Source organism: Rana temporaria, chromosome 12 (genome assembly GCF_905171775.1).
Source record: "Rana temporaria chromosome 12, aRanTem1.1, whole genome shotgun sequence".
Taxonomy (NCBI): Eukaryota; Metazoa; Chordata; class Amphibia; order Anura; family Ranidae; genus Rana; species Rana temporaria.
This window is the reverse complement of record NC_053500.1, coordinates 105,143,010-105,163,263: the sequence shown is the minus strand read 5'-3', so window position 1 is coordinate 105,163,263 and position 20,254 is coordinate 105,143,010. Positions and strand designations below refer to the sequence as shown.

The window sequence follows — 20,254 nt, the reverse complement described above, 5'->3', positions numbered from 1 at the left end:
TACATGTGTGTTTACATGCATGGGTATGTATGCACATTACTTTTAATCCTGACCCTCTATATGTGTACAATCAGAACTAATCTTTTTTTTTTTCACCGCTTGTTCAAAGTACCAGCAAGAAATTGCAGTTCCTCTGAAAAGCGATCCATGCTCAGATCGCTCATCATCACTATGCTGCAACTGCGTGCAATGCACACAGTTGCAGGGTGATTGCAGTGCAGCCCCATTCCCCTAGGGCAGGGGTGTCCAAACTTTTTTCAAAGAGGGCCAGATTTGATGAAGTGAACATGCGTGAGGGCCGACCATTTTGCCTGACATTCTTTGAACCATTAAAATGCAGTCAAGTAGCTAGATTCACAAAGAGTGGATCAGTAGATACGCCGTCGTCACTCTGAATCTAAGCCGTCGTACATTTAAGTGTATTCTCAAATTGAGATACACTTAAATGTAGCTAAGATACTACTGCCTGCGCCGTCGTATCTTAGCTGTCTAGTTCCGCCGGCCTCTAGGGGCGTGAACGCTGATTTACGCCTAGAATGCGTAAATCAGCGAGATATGCCTATTCACGAACGTACGCTTGCCGTCGCCGTTTTCAGGCGTTAAGTTAGTCGAACAAATAGCTGGCCTAGCCAATGTTAAGTATGGACATCGTTCCCGCGTCGAATTTTGAAAATTTTACGTCGTTTGCGTAAGTCGTCCGTGAATGGGGCTGGACGTAATTTACATTAACGTCGAAACCAATAAGTCCTTGCGGCATACTTTGGAGCAATGCACACTCGGATATGTCCACAGACGGCGCATGCGCCGTTTGTTAAAAACGTCAATCACGTCGGGTCATGGTTTATTTACATAAAACACGCCCACCTCTTTACAATTTGAATTAGGCGCGCTTACGCTGGCCCATTTACGCTACACCGCCGTAACTTAGGAGGCAAGTGCTTTGTGAATACAGCACTTGCCTCTCTGACTTACGGCGGTGTAGCGTAAATACGATACGCTATGCCGGCTCAAAAATACGCCGCCCTACGTGAATCCAGCTATAAGTGTGTTCGTCCGAGCACCAATACACTGCCCAACAAGAATTCCCCTGCTTTTGTGGCTGTGTGTGGTGAAGAGATGAGCTTGGTGTGTTATTTGGATATACCGTATTTATCAGTGTATAACACGCACCTTCACTTTAAGAGGAAAGTTTCAGGAAAAAATTGAATTTTAAATAAAGAACTGTGAAGCAAAATAAGGGTCAGTGCCCATCTGCAGCCTCACATTGTCATGAATGCAGCCTCACCATTGCCTTCAGTGCAGCCTGGGGGCCACAAATGATGTATATCCAAATTGCCAAGGGGGCCACATTAAACCAGAATGCGGGCCGCAATTGGCCCGCGGGCAGGACTTTGGACATGCCTGACCTAGGGGTATAATGACTGGATAAAGATTGAGAAACGTTGTCATTTTCCTCCTGCAGCCGCTGAAAGAAATTTCTTTATATGCAGCCGCCCCCCCACAGCTTCTCCTGTCCAGCTTCTTTCTGCTGCCCCCCTGTGGCTCACAAACTGAATCATAAAGCTCTGTACAGAGCTTTTCCTGTGTATTCATTCTGTGCAGCTGAGGCCTCAATCTCTTTTCTCTGTCTCAAAGGTGAAACATCAGGTCTTTTTAATACTCCTGATATTTCACCAAAGCCCCCAACGGGGCCCCTAAAAAATAAAAATATTTAACCTCTTCCCGCCCACCATACAACAGAATAACGTGTGCAAAGTGGTTAAGTTATCCTGACTAGACGTCATATGATGCGAGTAGAGGAGAGCCAATCAGCTGCTCTCTTGACAGGGGGGGAGTCTGTGCTGATAATCCCCCCAGGAGATTGCCCACCCAGGACCACCAGGAATGGGAATCAGTGCCCATTAGAAGTGCCAATCAGTGCCCATCAGTAATGCCTGCCAGTGCCTCCTCATCAGTGCTGCCTATCAGAGCCATCTATCAGTGTTGCCTATAAGTGCCCATCTGTGCCGCCTATAAGTGCTGCTTATCAGTGGCATCAGTGCTGCATATTAGTGCCTCATCATCAGTGCCACCTCACCAGTGCCGCCTTATCAGTGAAGGAGAAAACGTACTTATTTACAAAATGTTCTGTCTTTTTTTTATTGGTTTAGCAAAAATCCTTGTTTTATTGATTGCATGTAATATTCTAATTTTCTGAGATTGTGGATTTGGGGTTTTCACGAGGAATACTTACATAGGGAAGTTAAAAACAGCAATTGTCAAAGTACTTAACCGCAACAGTGGAGTCTCCCCTAGTGGGAGTGGGAGTGGGAGACTCCACTGTTGCCGTTAAGTACTTTGACAAGCGCTGTTTTAACTTCCCTATGTAAGTGTTTTTACCTACATTAAACACTTTTATCATACAGTATTACGCTATGTGCCCTTCTCTTTTCTCTTAATTTTTTCTACAATTATCTGGTTCCACTTCCCGGCATCTCTTACCCATAAGTCAGGGTTGACAAATTTGCTTGGAATCTAGGAGCCAGCTAAAAAAGTTAGGAGCCAGAAAACGCACCCCTTCCCGACGAGCTTGCGCGCAGAAGCGAACACATACGTGAGCAGCGCCCGCATATGTAAGCGGTGTTCAAACGCAATTTTGAAGCGTGACATGTTGGGTATGAATTTACTCTGCGTAACATTATCTTTCATAATATTAAAAAAAATGGGGATAACTTTACTGTTGTCTTATTTTTTTATTTAAAAAAGTGTAATTTTTTCCCAAAAAAGTGCGCTTGTAAGACCGCTGCGCAAATACGGCGTGACAGAAAGTATTGCAACGATCACCATTTTATTCTCTAGGGTGTTAGGATAAAAAATATATATAATGTTTGGGGGTTCTAATTAGAGGGAAGAAGATGGCAGTGAAAATAGTGAAAAATTACATTAGAATTGCTGTTTAACTTGTAATGCTTAACTTGTAATACCAACGGCCACCACCAGATGGCGCCAGCTCACAAAAAAAAAATTTTTGCCCACCTTCCAAACCAAGTCGCCAGGACACTATTTCTAGTCGCCATGGCGACCTGGCGCCCGGGATTTGTCAATCCCTGCCCATAAGCACCTATTATCTGAATACCCTCTTTATATTGGTTCGGTGTGCGAAACGTTTTGTTGGAACTGGCCATTTTTATTGCACTTTTTTCACTCAAGATTTTGGGAGTACCATCACTTTGATTTATATTGAACTTTTTTTATCATTTTCACTATATCAGAGACTTTTTTCGTCTTCATTCTTTTACAAATATTTGTTCATTGATTGTTTCAAATATTGTTTTGCACTGTGTTCATCACCACTAGCTGTACCTTCATATGTTTAGCGTTACACTTTTATGTTTTTATCTCATATAATAGTTTCACCGTTTAAGTTGCATTAGTGAAATAAATTAACTTTTGCACGCTATTCAAATTTTTCGAGTTTCATCTGTATGTAGAGGGTTTTAGAGATACTTTATGGCCTGCGATTGATTGCTGTGTATGGGAGGAGACTGCTAAAAAGACTTATCACCAGTGAAAAAAAAAGTCAGCGCTTCAACTAAAAAAAAAAAGGTTGCTTGCAAAATAGGTCAATTTACAAACCCTTAGGCCCCTTTCACACATGCGGACCGTATGTGCGCCTTTTCATCCATCCGTTTACGGATGAAAAAGGGACATACATTGATCCCTAATAGATAACGGGTATCAGCGGATGAACATCCGCTGTCCCCCTATCTCATCCTCCGATTCTGCAGACGGAGGAAAATCCTATTTTTCCCATCCGTCTTCAGAGCAGATTGGGTGAACGCGGACAGACGGTCCGTGTTCATCCGATTCCCCCCCATAGGGGAGAGCGGAGATCTAACAGGCGGTCCCTGCACAGTGTGCGGGGACCGCCCTGTCATCCACCGGCTCAGCGGAGCGATCCCTGCTGAGCAAGCGGAGATTCACAGGGCGGATCATCACGGATCCGTCCTGTGTGAAAGGGCCCTTAAAATAAAGAATAAAATTATAATTGCAGCGCTGAAATTAAATTTTGCAAACATTATATCATAAAGAAGAAAATCAAGCAAAAACAGTCCCACTGAACAAGTTTAGAGTCTTTAGATAAATTCCTCCAAAGCGGAATAAGTCCACTTTACCTCTACGTCTGGTGAGTTTGCAATTTACACACGGAAGACTTATGCCGCGTACACACCATCGTTTTCTGCGATGGAAAAATGCGACGCTTTATGTGCTTTAAAAAAACGTCATTTTTCAAACTTCAATTTGAACAACGACGTAGCATACACACCATCGCTTTTTCACAACGCTCTAGCACAGCGCAGTTCCGTCAATCACGCACGACGTCACTATAAAGGGTCGTTTCCATGCGGAAGACGGCCTCTTTTGCTGATATCGTGTTGCTGCGTGTTAGTAAAAGTTTGGTGAGATACGATTCGTGATTTTCAGTGACTGTGCTTTAAATTTCGTTTTCTGTCGTACAGTTTGTCTATTTGTTGTCGGATCTGTGATACAGTGCTTGTACTAAGGACGTATTTGTTTAGGCATTACGTTTGGTGTGCACGGTGCTGTTTAGCAGGTCGTTCTTCAAAGGCCATTCTTTACTTCAGGGCGTAATTTTTAGTCTGATCTGATTTGACGACCGTTTTCTAGCCATGTTGCGGGTACGAACTCGTCGCCGAGATCGTGCTGTGCTTGTTGTTAGGATGTGTGCTGCATCCCAGCGACGGTCCATGAACAGGGTGAGGAGGAGGTTGTGGACCAAGAACTGGTTGCTACGCAGGGACCAGTTCTCTCATATGCCTCTGCTGCGGGAGATCCGAGAAAATAACCCTGATGATTTCAGGAATTTTCTTAGGATGTCTGACCCCGTATTTCAGCAGCTTTTGGCTTTGGTGTCGCCATATATCACCAGGCAGGACACCGTTATGCGGGAAGCCATCACTGCTGAGCAGAGGCTAGTTGCTACGTTGCGCTACCTTGCAACAGGGAGAAGTCTGCAGGACTTGAAGTTCTCGACGGGCATCTCCCCCCAGGCTCTGGGCCTCATAATCCCGGATACCTGTTCGGCCATCATTCAGGTTCTTCAGGAGGACTATGTTAAGGTAAGTGGTGTTCTTTCAATGGTCAAACTAATTCCCAAAAAAAAAAAAAAAAAAAAAACTTTTCTAATATGCTCAGAATGCTCACTTTGTCTCTATGTATGCTGTTCTACACAATTAGTAAAGCCCTACATGTTTATTTAATTTAGCCAACCTGTCCATCATTCTATGTTGTGGGCAAACCCACCTAGCATAGTCCCTATATTCCCGTTTATTTGTGGCCTCCATTGTAGTGCTGCATTTTGTGTGTCCCTATATCCCCGTTTATTTGTGGCCTCCATTGTCCAAACCCCCCCCCCCTAGATTTTTGAAATACATACTAATAATTATTTTTCTTATTTAGATATTTTTTGGGGGGTTGTTTCTCATCTCATCTTGAGCCCCACTCCCCCTAAATATATTTTTTCAACATCAGAGGGGGGTGATTAATATGCTTAATTGTTCACATGTTTTTTTTTTATACTAACCTTTTTTGTTGAATTGTTGGTGGGATCCCTTGTAATTTTAGCTATATTCTGTTTAAAATCTTTGTTCTAATGTTTTTTCTTTTTTCTTTCTATCCAGTTCCCCACCACGCCACAGGAATGGCAGACTGTGGCAGCGGACTTCTCCCAGCGTTGGAACTTTCCGAACTGCGGAGGAGCCATTGATGGCAAGCACATCCGCATTGTGCCCCCACCCCATAGTGGATCCCATTTCTTCAATTACAAGGGGTTCCACAGCGTTGTTTTGATGGCGGTGGTCTCTGCAAATTACGAGTTTTTGTACGTGGATGTTGGGAAAAATGGCCGGATGTCGGACGGCGGTGTCTTTGCGGAGACGGAGTTCGCACAACGGCTTCGGTTGGAGGACCTAGGATTGCCACCTGCGGAGGAGAACGAAGAGGGTCTGCCCTTCGTGTTTGTAGCAGATGAGGCTTTTGGTTTGGGTCCCCACCTCATGAGGCCATTTCCCGTACGCACCCTCACCCCTGAGAGGAGGGTTTTTAATTATCGGCTGGCCAGGGCAAGACGTGTGGTAGAGAATGCCTTTGGAATCATGGCCAGCCGATTCAGATTGTTTTTAACAGCAATAAACATGGCGGAATACAAGTGGAATTATATTATACTATCTTGTTGCATTTTGCACAATTTTTTGAAAAGAAATTCTCAAACGTACCTGACGGTATTGCCTGATGAGGCTGATCTTGTGGCTCCGGAGCCGGGACATCAGGCTAGCCATAGAGGCTTGGCCCCCCAAACCGCACGTGCAGTGCGTCAATCCTATGTGGACTATTTTATGGGGAGGGGGGCCATTGCAATGCCTGATCTTGTTTAAAAAAATAAATTTACTTTTTGTTTGATGAAACAGTGTTTATTTGTTTGATTTTAGTTATTTGTAAGTTTTGGGGGGTAATGTTTCTTTTTCGTAGGTTCTCATCCAGCCATGTGTTTGGGATGTAATAAATTCACATGAGTGTTAAATCTTAATAACTCTACAAATATGCCTGAGTAATTGAATGAGTCTGCATTGATACCAATAACTACACACAAATTGTTTGGAGTCCAAAATGTTATTTATTTGTTACTTTTTTAGTTTTGATTAGTACAACAAATCAATATTTTTATTTTTTTGGTCTTTTTTGATTATTACAAAATATAATATTTTTTTATTTATTTTTGGTCTTTTTTGATTATTACAAAATATAATTATTTTATTTATTTTTTTTGGTCTTTTTTGATTATTACAAAATATAATATTTTTTTATTTTTTTTTGGTCTTTTTTGATTATTACAAAATATAATATTTTTTTATTTTTTTTTGGTCTTTTTTGATTATTACAAAATATAATTATTTTTTTTATTTTTTTTGGTCTTTTTTGATTATTACAAAATATAATTATTTTTTTTATTTTTTTTTGGTCTTTTTTGATTATTACAAAATATAATTATTTTTTTTATTTTTTTTGGTCTTTTTTGATTATTACAAAATATAATTATTTTTTTTATTTTTTTTTTTAAATTCAAGGAAAAAAGAAAATACACCAAAAATTAAACCCTCCCCAAAACATTAATAACATTTTTAAGCTGCCGTTCCAGCGTCTTTGCTTTGTGACGTATTTCACGGCAGGCCAGACGTATGTCCTCAACTTGGGCCCTGCAGGTGAGAACCTCGCCGATGAGGAGCTGGGCACTATACGTGTCCAGTCCCTGACCAGCCCGATTTCCTCCTGAAATGTGGAACCAAAACATGTGTTAAAAGATTGTATGCCTATATCTATATTCACAGAAAATGTGGTAGATGTTACTTTACCGGATGTTGAGGCAGGTTCCTCTTCCTCTACATCCCTCGGGGGTGTGGCTTGATTGGCTTGTGCCTCCTGCCTTTGTGCTTCATTGTGCCCTACAAGATTGAAGAAAGGGAAAACATGAGGTTCAACCATTACGAGCGGCCTGAAATGACACCCAAAAAATAAGAAATGCTAAACAAAAGGTCACTATTGTTGATTTTTAAACAATTATCAATAAAATAGACCAATATTTAATCCATTCACAAAGTAATGTCAAATCAGTTAACACAATTTTTAAGTTTAGATATGTAAGCTAAACAAGTCTCCCCTGGATCTGCTCACCCCTGTGTGTGACCCAACATAGGTTGTGATTGTGACAAACAATTGTGCTACTGAGTACACATGTTCAATAAAAAAAGGAGTAGCAAACGCTCCTTTTTGTGAATCTCAAGGTATTTACGTTTCTTCTAAAATAAGCTGAAACACATTTCCATCTATTCCAGAATTGAATACACCTTTTTTTTAAGCCCCAAAAATGTCACAACTTTCATATTTGTGTCGACTAATTGGTCATAGGAGTCGTCGTTCATTCGCCCACAATTCCTCAATTTACGATTTTTGTTCAGATACAGTGCTTCAACTCCCCTTTGCACATGCCAACTAGGCATGATGCCATTTCTCGTTAATATGGTATTGGATTATTGAAAGTCACCGAATGAACGACGACTACGACGACTGCATCATGCGTCCACATTCATAATATTCATTTTATGGTCAACCTGGCACAAAAAAAAAATGGCACAAAGAACACACCAAAATAATTAAATACACATGGAAAAAACTTACTTCTTCTTCGAATCACCTTATTAATTCGGTAAAGTTGGTGGGGTTCCCTTTTTTTCAAATCCGACCACCTTTTGCGCAGGTGCTCTCTGCTCCTGGTTTTCCCAAACTTCCGCTGGAGCCTACGGATGACCTCCATAATTTGGGCTTTTACTTTATTGGGATGCATGTAGGGGCCATGCTTGGCATCATAGTCCTCCCTCCTCAATATGGTGACCATCTCCACCATTTCATTAAAGCTCATGTTGGAGGCTCTGCAGCGGAATCTGCGGCGTGTTTGGGCCTGGCCTGCCTCCTGGCTAGAGCTAGAATACACCTCCATGTTGTCCATCTTTTCTCACTCACCAAACGACAGAGAAGGGGCGTGGAAAGGACGATACCGAACGTCAGGGGCGGGGTGTCGTGCGGAGCGTCACGCGTGCGTAGTGTAAAAGGGATGGGACGTGTTTGGAAACGGCCTGCATAGTCTGTGGAAGAAGTCGTAATTCCCGATCTTTCCTAACGACGAGACGTAAGTTTTTAATTCCGACTTTATTATAGTGAATAGGGAATGAGTTTGTGGGCTAGTTAGGGGAAGTAAGCTAGTGCCTTTAATTACATTATGTTTTGGCTTCTGTTTCATGTGCAGAAAGAATGGATGCCTTCAAGGATGCGGACTTCCTCACAGACTTCATCCAAAAATGGAAGGAACATCCAGTTCTGTGGCAAACCAAAAGCACACTAAATAAAAACAAAGATGCCAGGGAGAAAGCTAGACAGAGCATGCTTGTTTTTGTGAAAACAAGGGTCCCCAACGCCACAACAGCCACTGTGAAAAATAAAATCAATTCCATCAGGGGCACCTACAGGGCCCAACGGGTCCAAGTCCTGGCCTCAATGAGGTCTGGGGCTGCAGCTGACTCCATATACAAACCAACCCTGTGGTACTATAGTCAGCTGCAGTTCCTGGACGACCACATTGAGACCAGGACATCCATGTCTACCCTTCCCCCAAGAGGTAGCTCCCAGCTTCCCAGCAGCCAATCCTCCAGTCTTCCCTGCAGACAAGAGCAGACAAGCTCGGAGGAAGAGGAAGAGTTCCTGGAGGACCCCAATTGTGAGCCGTGGAGAATGGTATGTGTTTTTTGTTTGAATTTAGTTAGTATATGACAAGTATAGTAATAATGGTAAATGTATGTTACTATTGTTCTAAATTCTATGTGAATCTCGTAAGTTTAGGGATAGGATCAATAGTCAGTAGTGGGAAAACATGATGGGGTCAAAATGGGCAAATTAATAATGTTGATGAAGGAGTGGGTGGCATTTTCAGATAGGCCAGTAGGGGGGGAGTAACGCAATACACCTGCAAGGGGTCCCAGATGGAAGACACCCTTTTTGAGTACTATCTAGTTGACACTAAATTGATTAAATTAATTTTTGGTGAAAAGGCCACTTATTTAAGAAATTAGGCATGCAACAACCCACATAATTCCAGGGGGACCATGTCTGAAGGTGTTTAAGGGGCCACATAATTAAGGATGGCGACCCTGTGTGTAATATATATTGACATTCAATTTGCATCACTCATGATTGTAAAAATGTGTGTGATTAATGACAAACACAAATAACATATGTTCCTTTTTTTCATACACAGGCAGACCCAAGCCAGGAACAGCCAGGGCCCACAGGGAGCCAGGAAGAGACAGGGCCCACAGGGAGCCAGGAGGAGCCAGGGCCAACTGCAAGGCAGGAGGTGGCAGAGCCCACTGGGAGCCAGGAGGTGGCAGGCCCCAGTGGGACCCAGGAGGCACGCCGGCGGGATACCATCTCCCGGATCCCTCCATTCCGCAATCCCAATAAACGGCTCAGGAGTATGCGACAGATGGAGGAGGAGACCCAGGGCCTGCTTCGCCAAGCTACTGCAGCCATCCGAGAGCCACCCAGTGAAGTTGAGGGGTTCGCAGCGCTCATTGCAGCCAAGATGTACAATCTGGAGCAGAGCCAGCGTGTGCGCTGCGAACTCCTCATGTTCGAAGCCATAACCATGGCATCCCTGGGGCAGCTCGATGACGACACCCACATTGTGCGGATTGCTCCTCCTGTCCTTGCTGCTCCTCCTGCTCCTGCTCCTGCTCCTGCTCCTGCACCTGCTCCTGCTCCTGCACCTGCTCCTGCTCCTGCACCTGCTCCTGCTTCTCCACCTCATGAGGCTGCTATGGCTCCTGCCACCTCATCTCCTCCAGGAACCCAGCCCCCAAGGACTCGGGCTACCGGGAAGGCTGCAGGGAAGACTGCAGGGAAGGCTGCTGGGAAGAAAAGGGCGAAGAAATAATACGGTGCCCCTGATGGAATTGTTATGTGGACTCACAGGCTGTATTTGTGGCTTCGGGGACCCTTGTTTTCAGAAAAAAACAAGCATGCTCTAAAGTGCTGCCTACCCTGGCATCTTTGTTTTTATTATGTTGTGTTTTTGGGTTGCCACTTTTTTTTTTTGAAAATTTTTATGAAGACTAAAATAAAAATTATTTTTTCAGCCAAATTTTAACATGTTTCTTTATTGTAGATTTGAGAGATCAGTATTGAGTGGGCAGACCCATGACAAAAAAAATAATGCAAACATTAACAAGGTAAAAAAACATGCTTGTGGGTGAGTAAACTAAAAAATTAGGTTGTTGCAGACACTTCACACACTCCTAAATAAAAACAAAATAGAGATTACTAATCAAATTGGGGACAAAAATTTAAAAAAAAAATAAAAGGTGGACCAATATATATATTTAAAATGTTTAAGATGGAAGATACAACTAAATAACAGAACACAAACATAAACATTATCTAACAAGAAAGAAACTAATTAAAAGCTTGTCATAACTATGCAACAAGATCAGCCGCAACAAACGTCCATTTCTGGGTAGCAGTTAAAAGCAGGGGTTAAAGAAGCGCTTTCTTTTCTTGTCTATAAGCTGAAAAACACCTTAACGAATGTGCTGATTCCATTCTGAACAGTCGTTTTACATGAATGAGCGCTGCCGTCTCCTAACTTGCTTCTGAGCATGCGCGGGCTTAAATCGATGTTTTTACGTACACACGGTCAATGTTTAGAACACAGAAAACGACGTCGGCCAAAAACGACACATAAAATTGAAGCATGCTTCAATTTTTTTCTGTCGTTTTTTAGAAGACATAAAACGACGTTTTTGCCCACACACGGTCAATTAAATTGACGTTTTTGAAAATGACGTTTTTTTCCATCGCAGAAAACGATGGTGTGTACGCGGCATTAGAATCTCCTGTGGGACTTTTTTCACTTTGGAGGGATTGAAATTGATCTAAGGACTCCAACTTGTTCAGTGGGACCGTTTTTGCTTGAATTTCTTCCTAATGATATAATGTTTGGAAAGTTTATTGTAAAGTGGAGGTTCACCCGAAAAGTTAATTTTTAACATTAGATTGATGCTCATTTTGTCAAGGGGAATCGGGTAGTTTTTTTAAATCGAAGCAGCACTTACCGTTTTACAGATAGATCTTCTCCGCCGCTTCCGGGTATGGTCTTCGGGACTGGGCGTTCCTATTTGATTGACAGTCTTCCGACAGGCTTCCGACGGTCGCATACATCGCGTCACGATTTTCCTAAAGTAGCCGAACGTCGGTGTGCAGGCACTGAATAGAACCGCACCGACGTTTGGCTTCTTTCGGCTCATCGTGAGGCGATTTATGCGATCGTCGGAAGCCTGTCGGAAGCCTGTCAATCAAATAGGAACACCCAGTCCCGAAGACCATACCCGGAAGCGGCGGGGAAGATCTATCTGTAAAACGGTAAGTACTGCTTCGATTTAAAAAAAAACACCCGATTCCCCTAGACAAAATGAGCATCAATCTAAGGTTAAAAATAGCAATTTCCGGGTGAACCTCCACTTTAAGCACCACTCTACAATATTCATCAACCACAGACTCACTTCTCCAAGTGATTATATCCAGCCCTATCCAACCCACTTACTGGGAGTCCAATGCATCAAATACATACCCCCTGAGCAGAAATGGAATCACCTGGGATTCTCCCGCTTTAAGCACTGCAATTGATATTTATAGGGCATATACTTAGCAGCATGTAGGACGCTCACCCATACCTCCCAACTTTTTGAGATGGTAATGAGGGACACAAGCATGCAGGCTTAGGACACACCCCTTGCCACGCCCCCTTAAAGGAGAATTGTACAAAAAACAAGATTGGTTAAACCCACAAGTGCCTTTTCTTACCAATAATATTCCTTTATATTGGCTTTTGGAATTTACAGATGCAGTAATTTAAAAATCAGATGAGAGGTTTAGCGCTGGAAAACACTTTTTGATAAAAAATGCACTTTATATACATCTATATAGATCAGACCAAAAAGAGGGACAAATGAGGAGGAATGAGGGACATTGTTCCAAATCAGGGACAGTCCCTCAAAATCAGGGACAGTTGGGAGCTATGCGCTCTATAATTAATAAAATGCTCTATTGGTCTTTGAAAGCACGGTGAGATTGGCGGGGACTTCCCTGGAAGCCTTCTTGTGGTTCAGTGTGTCATGTAGATTAAAGAACAAAGGCTACTAAAATGAGAGCCAAGGCCAACCTGCTCTTCTCTTCTACTGAATAATAGACAGTTGATGAGGGAGTGCTGCAGGCATTGATCTTTGTCAGGGGAGGAAACAGTGATCAGTCAGATAAGTACACAGTGTTTGCCATTGTGTCATTTCAGTAGTGGCTAATAAATCAGGAGTGGTGAGGAACAATGTCTGGGAGTTCTTCAGCATTACTACTATGGTTATTAGTGTCTTGCAGTAAAGTAACGCGATAGAGCGAGACAGACAGAGACAGAGATCATTTTGCCCCTGTACAAATCATTAGTAAGACCTCATCTGGAATATGCATAAGTTTTGGGCCCCAGTTCACAAAAAGGATATCGGGGAACTGGAGAAAGTGCAGAGAAGGGCAACCAAACTGATAAGAGGCATGGAGGAGCTCAGCTATAAGGAAAGATTAGAGGAACTGAATCTATTCCCTCTTGAGGAGATTGGGTGCCGGTTCACACTTGTGCGATGTGTGAACCCTGCAAATCCACTGTTCCCGCATCGCACCTGACTCGCAAGGCAGTTCACACTGCCATATGCGAACTGCTGGGAGTGTCAGTACAATGTTAATGACACCCCCCATTTCAGCTTGTATTTTGCACTGCAAACTGACAGTTCGGACATTGCATGTGTTTGAACATCCATGCGATACAATTCTGGTGTGGACCAAAAAAAGGGTCCTGTGCGAGTTTGGTCCGAATGCGATGCAAATTAAGCCATACTATCCCTATGGCTGAAATCGCATCGCATGGACATCGCATGTGATTTGCCCTGCAGTGTGAATCACATGCGATCTCACAGAGCGCACTAATGTGAACCGGCACTAAGGGGGATATGATCAACATGTACAAATACATAAGTGATCCATATAATGAACTTGGTGTTGTTATTCACTGTAAGGTCATCACAGAGGACAAGGGGGCACTCTTTATGTCTAGAGGAAAAAAGATTTCATCTCCAAAATACGGAAAGGTTTCTTCACAGTAAGAGCAGTGAAAATGTGGAATAGACTCCCTCCAGGGGTGGTTCTGGGGCAAGCTCAGTAGATTGCTTTATAAAAGGCCTGGATTCTTTCCTAAATGTATACAATATAACTAACATTTATAGGTAAAGTTGATTCAGGGAAAATCCAATTGCCTCTCGGGGGATGGTTGGCACCGGCCCAGATAGGGCTAGGTGCCACGGACTACTTGAGGAGATGGGACAGTCAGGAAAAGGGGTTAAATGTGTCTCTCCCCTTTAGTCCCCCCCCCCTTCCCCTCCCCTCTGGGAGGGTGGTTTTCTAGGCAGACAGGACCAATTAAATAGGCACAAGGGGGAGGCATTTGGGGAGCATGTGACCAAGGCTTTAAGGTGGGTTTCCCTCCCACCTTCTTCCTCTTACCCGCAGCAGCCCCCAGCAAGTGAGTTTCTTGTCTTACCTTTCTTGGCTGTGTCATGGCTGAAGACCTGCTGGGTTTGATCCGGGAGCGGGTGCGGTCCGATGGAGGCTTCCTGGCTCGCATCGCCGCCGACCTGGGGATGCCTGGACCGTCCCCCTCGCCGTGCCCGACTGTGGATGATCAGGTAAGGGGTCGGCGGGCCCCTCGTAGGGCCACCCGACCGCCTGTGAGGTTGAGTCCCAGTCCCCCTAGGGCCTTACAGCGGCGCAGAGTCACCGCTGTATCTGATGCTGGAAAAGGGGGAGGAAGGGGCGGGGCCGCCGCTCGAGCGCGCAGCGGTGCTGTAGCCCCGCCCCCTTCCTCTTCTGCTCCTCGTGTGCCTGCACAGAGTGTGTGCCTCTCCCCCTCCCTGTTTTCCATCATGAGCAATGCCAATGTGAATGGTTCCAGCTCCTCGAGTAGCGAGGAGGCTGGCTTAGTTGCTGATGCTCCCCCCGCCCCTGCCTCCACTGTAGTTGTCCCTTCCACTGTAGTTGACCCTTCCACTGACTTAGCAGTGAATGGGCTAGCCCATCCTGGCCATGCTGCTCACATCCCCCCCCAAGCACCTGTAGCTGCGGACGCTGATGAGGACATAGTGTTCCCTTCTCCTCACCAGAACACCTCCGCAGTCGCCCCCCACCGCCCCCCCCCCCCCGTTCCGCGAGTTACAGGAGTGATCGGTCCCGTAGACGGGGGAGATGCGGTCACACTCCAGGTCATCGTCGCGCAGCTCTGGGCGTCACGGCCGGTACAGCAGAAGCCGTCGCCATAGATCCCCCAGGCGTCACAACAGATACTGGCGTAGATCCAAATCCTCCCGCTGGGGGTCACCATCCTCCTCTGGCAGTTCCTCCAGGAGCCGATCCAGGGACCGCGAGGGTCGGCTTAGGTCTAGACAGGGTTCATCGGGGCGCTCCAGGCGGCCTTCTCACGCGGACCAGCCGCCCGGCGTGCCTGCATCCTCCGTGGTTCCCGTGGCCACATCGGTTTCGGTGGCTCCCTCTTCAGTGCCGGCTTTCCTTCCGCCTGTTCCCGCATCTGCTTCTTCGGCGGTGTCAGCTGCGATACCTACGGTGGTCCCTCCTCCTCCATCTTCGGCAGTTAATGGTGAGTTTGACTTCGCAGGGGCCTGGGGGGACGGGGGTGGGGCGCATGCTTTGGTACCGGTTTTAAAAGCATTATTGACGCAGCTGGAGCCCGGCTCCCAGGGGGTGGTTACGCCTCCTGCGGGCAAGCGGCCTCCGTCTCCGCCAAGGGCCGGTGTTCACAAGGAGTCCTTTTTCTGTGGGATTAGTCCGTTAGGAGCACACGTTAGTGAAGACATCAAGCAAAAAATATGGGAAAATAAATACATAGATATATGGGCTTTGGTTTCAGCTGATCAGCATACCATTGATAGGGAGCGCAAACCATATACTGAGAGATCATTTGAGCGCAGGCCCCGGGTTGCCAGGACGATAGGTAACTGGCTGCAGGCTTTTGCTGTACTGGGTGGTATTATGGGGGAAAAACACCCCGAACGCTGTTCGGAGCTCTTTGTTTATCTGGACTCAGTATACAACGCCTATAAGTCCCATGGTGGCAGCGCTTGGTGGAAATATGATGAAGAGTTCAGAAGGCGTTTGGCGTTACAACCCGAGGTAGGATGGGGCTGCAAGGCGACGGATGTCTGGCTGTGGCTTATGATGGCGCAGAGACAGACTCCCTTTCTTGGCGGGGCCGCTGCCTCCTCAGCAAACCAGCAGGGCGCAGCAGCCACAAAGAGACCCGGAACATGCTGGCTCTTTAATGAGGGTCATTGCAAGTTCTTCGGCTTGTGCAAGTTCAAGCACGAGTGTTCCTCTTGCGGTGGCGCCCACGGAGCAGTTTGCTGCCCCCGCGGCGCAAAACCGGCGCAAAGGGGTGCAGGGCCTGTTGAAGGGAAAGACGCCGGTGAGCGTGGAAGAGATGATCCCCTGGCTAGAACGTTACCCCAATAGGTCTGAGGCGGAGCTGTTGCACATAGGCTTTTTGTATGGATTTCTTATCCCCTTCATTCCCTCAGATTTACACCAGCTGGCTGGCAATCTGCAATCGGCTACTCTTTACCCGGATGCCCTGCGGGACAAGGTTAGTAAAGAGGTCAATTTGGGTCGCATTGAGGGTCCTTTTTCATTCCCACCGTTTCCCAACTTGAGGGTTTCTCCATTGGGAGTGGTCCCCAAGAAGGATAATGGTAAGTTTAGGTTAATTCACCATCTATCTTATCCCAGGGGTTCATCGGTAAATGACGGCATCTCTAAAGAGGACACGTCTGTTTCCTATGTCTCCTTTGATAAGGCTGTGTTGTTGGTCCGTCGGGCTGGCAGAGGTGCCCTGATGGCTAAAACTGACATCGAATCTGCTTTCAGGTTGCTGCCAGTGCACCCGGATTGCTACCACCTTCTGGGTTGCTGTGTGGATGGCCTCTTCTATTATGACACTTGTTTGCCTATGGGCTGTTCTATATCGTGCCACAATTTCGAATTGTTCAGTTCCTTTTTGGAATGGGTGGTGCGATATGCAACGGGTTGTAGGTCCATCATTCATTATCTGGATGATTTCCTGATAGTTGCCCCGGCCGAATCCTCTCAGTGTCGTTAATTGCTTGACTCTTTCTGTGCCTTGATGAGTAGGTTCGGGGTTCCGCTTTCCGCGTAAAAAACGGAGGGCCCGACCACCAGGCTATCCTTTTTGGGCATTGAAATCGATTCCATCGAAATGGTCTTCAGGTTACCGTCGGACAAGCTCGAGAAGCTATTAGGCTTAATCGATGGGTTTTGCGAAGTTCAAAAAGTTACTCTGCGTCAATTGCAGTCGCTGTTGGTCCTCCTCGTCTTTGCATGTCGTATCATGCCGATGGGTCGGGTTTTTTCACGCCGGCTGTCTCTGGCCACCAGAGGTGCCAAGAGGCCTGAGCATCGCATACGCCTGACTTCTTCCCTAAAAGCGGACCTGTCAGTGTGGCGGCGTTTTTTGGCCACATACAACGGGCGCACGTGTTTCCTGTCGGAGGAAATAGGGAATCAAGAATTGTCCCTTTTCACTGATGCGGCCGGTTCGGTAGGGTACGGCGCGATTCTCGGGGCAAGTTGGAGCGCGGAATCGTGGCCACTAGAGTGGCAAGAGCAGAGGTTATGTCGCAACCTGACTCTCCTTGAGCTTTTTCCCATCGTGGTGGCGGTTGAACTTTGGGGGGAGCAGCTCAGGGACAAGAAGGTATGCTTCTGGACCGACAATAGTAGTGTGGTGCATTGCATCAACGGTTTGTCTTCCTCTTCGCTGCCGGTTCTGGCCCTACTCCGTCACCTGGTGCTCAGGTGCCTGGAGTATAATATCTGGTTCAGATCTCGTCATGTCCCCGGTGTTGATAACGTTATCGCTGACTTACTGTCTCGTTTTCGTTTTCAGGAGTTCCGGAATCTTTGCCCCGGGGCGGATCAGGAAGGCCTGCCTTGCCCGAGATCCCTATGGACCCTGGTGTCCGGAATTTGATGCCCCTCATTGCTGCTTCGGTGACTCCGGCTACCTGGTCCAATCATGGTAAGGCGTGGAATGCCTGGTTGGGGGTGGCGGGTGACAGGGACGTGACTTCCTGTGGGAAGGTCCGCTTTCAGGTTACGGTAGATTATCTCTTGTTTTTGGAGCTTTCTGGATGTTCCGCTGCGGTGGCCCAACGCCGCATGGGGGGAGTTGGTTTTCACCTAAAGCTTCGGGGTTGGCAGGATTGCACGAAACATTTCGGTATCTTGCAAGCATTAAAGGGTTGGCGGAAAGTGCACGGGAAAAAGGACGGTAGGCGTCCAGTTTCCTTCGCCTTGCTGAATTCCCTTATCGGGGCGACGCTTACGGTATGTTCCTCTCCTTACGAGGGCCTTCTTTTTTCTACGGCGTTTTGCCTGGCTTTTTTTGGAGCGTTACGGGTAAGCGAACTAGTGGCGTTCTCGGCCACGGGGGCCTTTTTAGGGAGGACGTCCTACTGACTAATGGGGTGGTACAGGTCCGGGTGAGAAAGTCCAAAACGGACCAGCTGGGTAAAGGTTCTTGGCTACGCCTTGGGGCGGTTGGGGGTACGCTTTGTCCAGTTGCCATGGTAACCGAGTTCCTGAAGGTGAGTCCTGTTGGGGAAAAGTTTTTGGTGCATGCTTCGGGGGCCCCCCTTACACGGTACCAGTTCAGTGCGATTTTTAAATGCTGCCTTGTGGCTGCCGGGTTTTCGGCGAGGGATTTTGGCACACATTCGTTCAGAATTGGTGCGGCTACGGAAGCGGCTAGGGCCGGGCTAGCGATGGGTGACATTCAAATAATTGGTAGGTGGAAGTCGGGATGCTATGCAGGCTATGTTCGCCCGGAATTGTTGCTATAATGGTTTTTCCCCTTTTTCAGGTCCTCGTGCGCCGGTGGTGCACATTCTGGGCCATTCATATATCCATCGGGCCGCGCAGAGGGCCATTTGTCGGCCGGGCGGCAGGTCCCTGGGATTTCCAGTGGAGGTTCATTGGAGAGGTATTGGGGGGCTCTCCTGGTCTCGGATATTGATGGAAGCCTTTCAGATCGCCGGCGTATCTCGGACGCCGGTGGTGTTGGTAATCCATGCAGGAGGGAACGACATTCGCTCCCTGCGGGTTCTGGAGATCATTACCCTGATGAGAATGGATTTGGAGAGATTGGCGTTTCTTTTTTCAGAAATCATGTTGGTCTGGTCTGAGATTGTCCCTCGGGTCACCTGGCAGGAGGATAGGGATGCGGCTGCAATTGAGAGGGCTCGCAGGACAATTAATGCACGCATGTCCCGGTACGTCAGGGCCAGGTCAGGGGTAGTCGTGAGGCACAGGCAGCTAGAAGGGGACACTAGGCGGCTCATGGGTCAGGATGGGGTCCATCTTAATGATATCGGGCTCGATATCTTTTTGTCTGGCCTCCAGGACGGGATTGAACAGGCCCTTTACATTCTGGGTGGGGGTCGGAGCCCAGTTTGAGGGGCTGTGCTCCTCCTGTGGCGGTAATATTAATAAAGGAAAGGGGGAAGGCTATTATGCCCGTCGGTTTATGCCGGCGGCTGGCTGGTTGCTTCCCCCTGTGGTAATTTACCATGAGATGGTATTAAAGGTTAAACAGATGTTGTTTATGTTTAACAAATAAAGCTGTGGCCGACCCCTACGTCCATTCAAGGATAACATGTGTTGAGTCTTTATTTATGGTTAAAGGGGTGAGACGAGAACATGGGTACGGGTAAGTGGTTTGTTCGGGTAGTCTGGTTGGCACCGGCCCAGATAGGGCTAGGTGCCACGGACTACTTGAGGAGATGGGACAGTCAGGAAAAGGGGTTAAATGTGTCTCTCCCCTTTAGTACCCCCCCCCCCTTCCCCTCCCCTCTGGGAGGGTGGTTTTCTAGGCAGACAGGACCAATTAAATAGGCACAAGGGGGAGGCATTTGGGGAGCATGTGACCAAGGCTTTAAGGTGGGTTTCCCTCCCACCTTCTTCCTCTTACCCGGAGCAGCCCCCAGCAAGTGAGTTTCCCGCCCTCCCGCCCCCTGGTTCCGTTCTATCTCACAGTTTCAGGTGGTTATAAAAAAAAAAAAGGGACTATGATGTAATAAAAAAAATAAAAAAATAAATAAACAATGGAAATGAGCAAGTGAGTTTTGTACGGAGGAGTTATGGCGGTTGTTATTCCCGTACTATATTACGGTTTTTACGGCTTTGGTTACAGGCCTTGTTATTCGTGTTCTATGTGAAATATTTATTGTTAAGTCACAGCTGGCGGTAATATTAATAAAGGAAAGGGGGAAGGCTATTATGCCCGTCGGTTTATGCCGGCGGCTGGCTGGTTGCTTCCCCCCTGTGGTAATTTACCATGAGATGGTATTAAAGGTTAAACAGATGTTGTTTATGTTTAACAAATAAAGCTGTGGCCGACCTCTACGTCCATTCAAGGATAACATGTGTTGAGTCTTTATTTATGGTTAAAGGGGTGAGACGAGAACAT

The 20,254-nt window shown here is 46.4% G+C and overlaps 1 protein-coding gene across 2 annotated transcripts in view; it reads right to left on the bottom strand.

The window, feature by feature from the left end:
• The window catches only part of SLC16A5 (solute carrier family 16 member 5), a 140,741-nt gene that overhangs the window by 119,765 nt on the left and 722 nt on the right, over nucleotides 1–20,254 (bottom strand). The gene's annotated exons all lie outside the window — the stretch shown is intronic.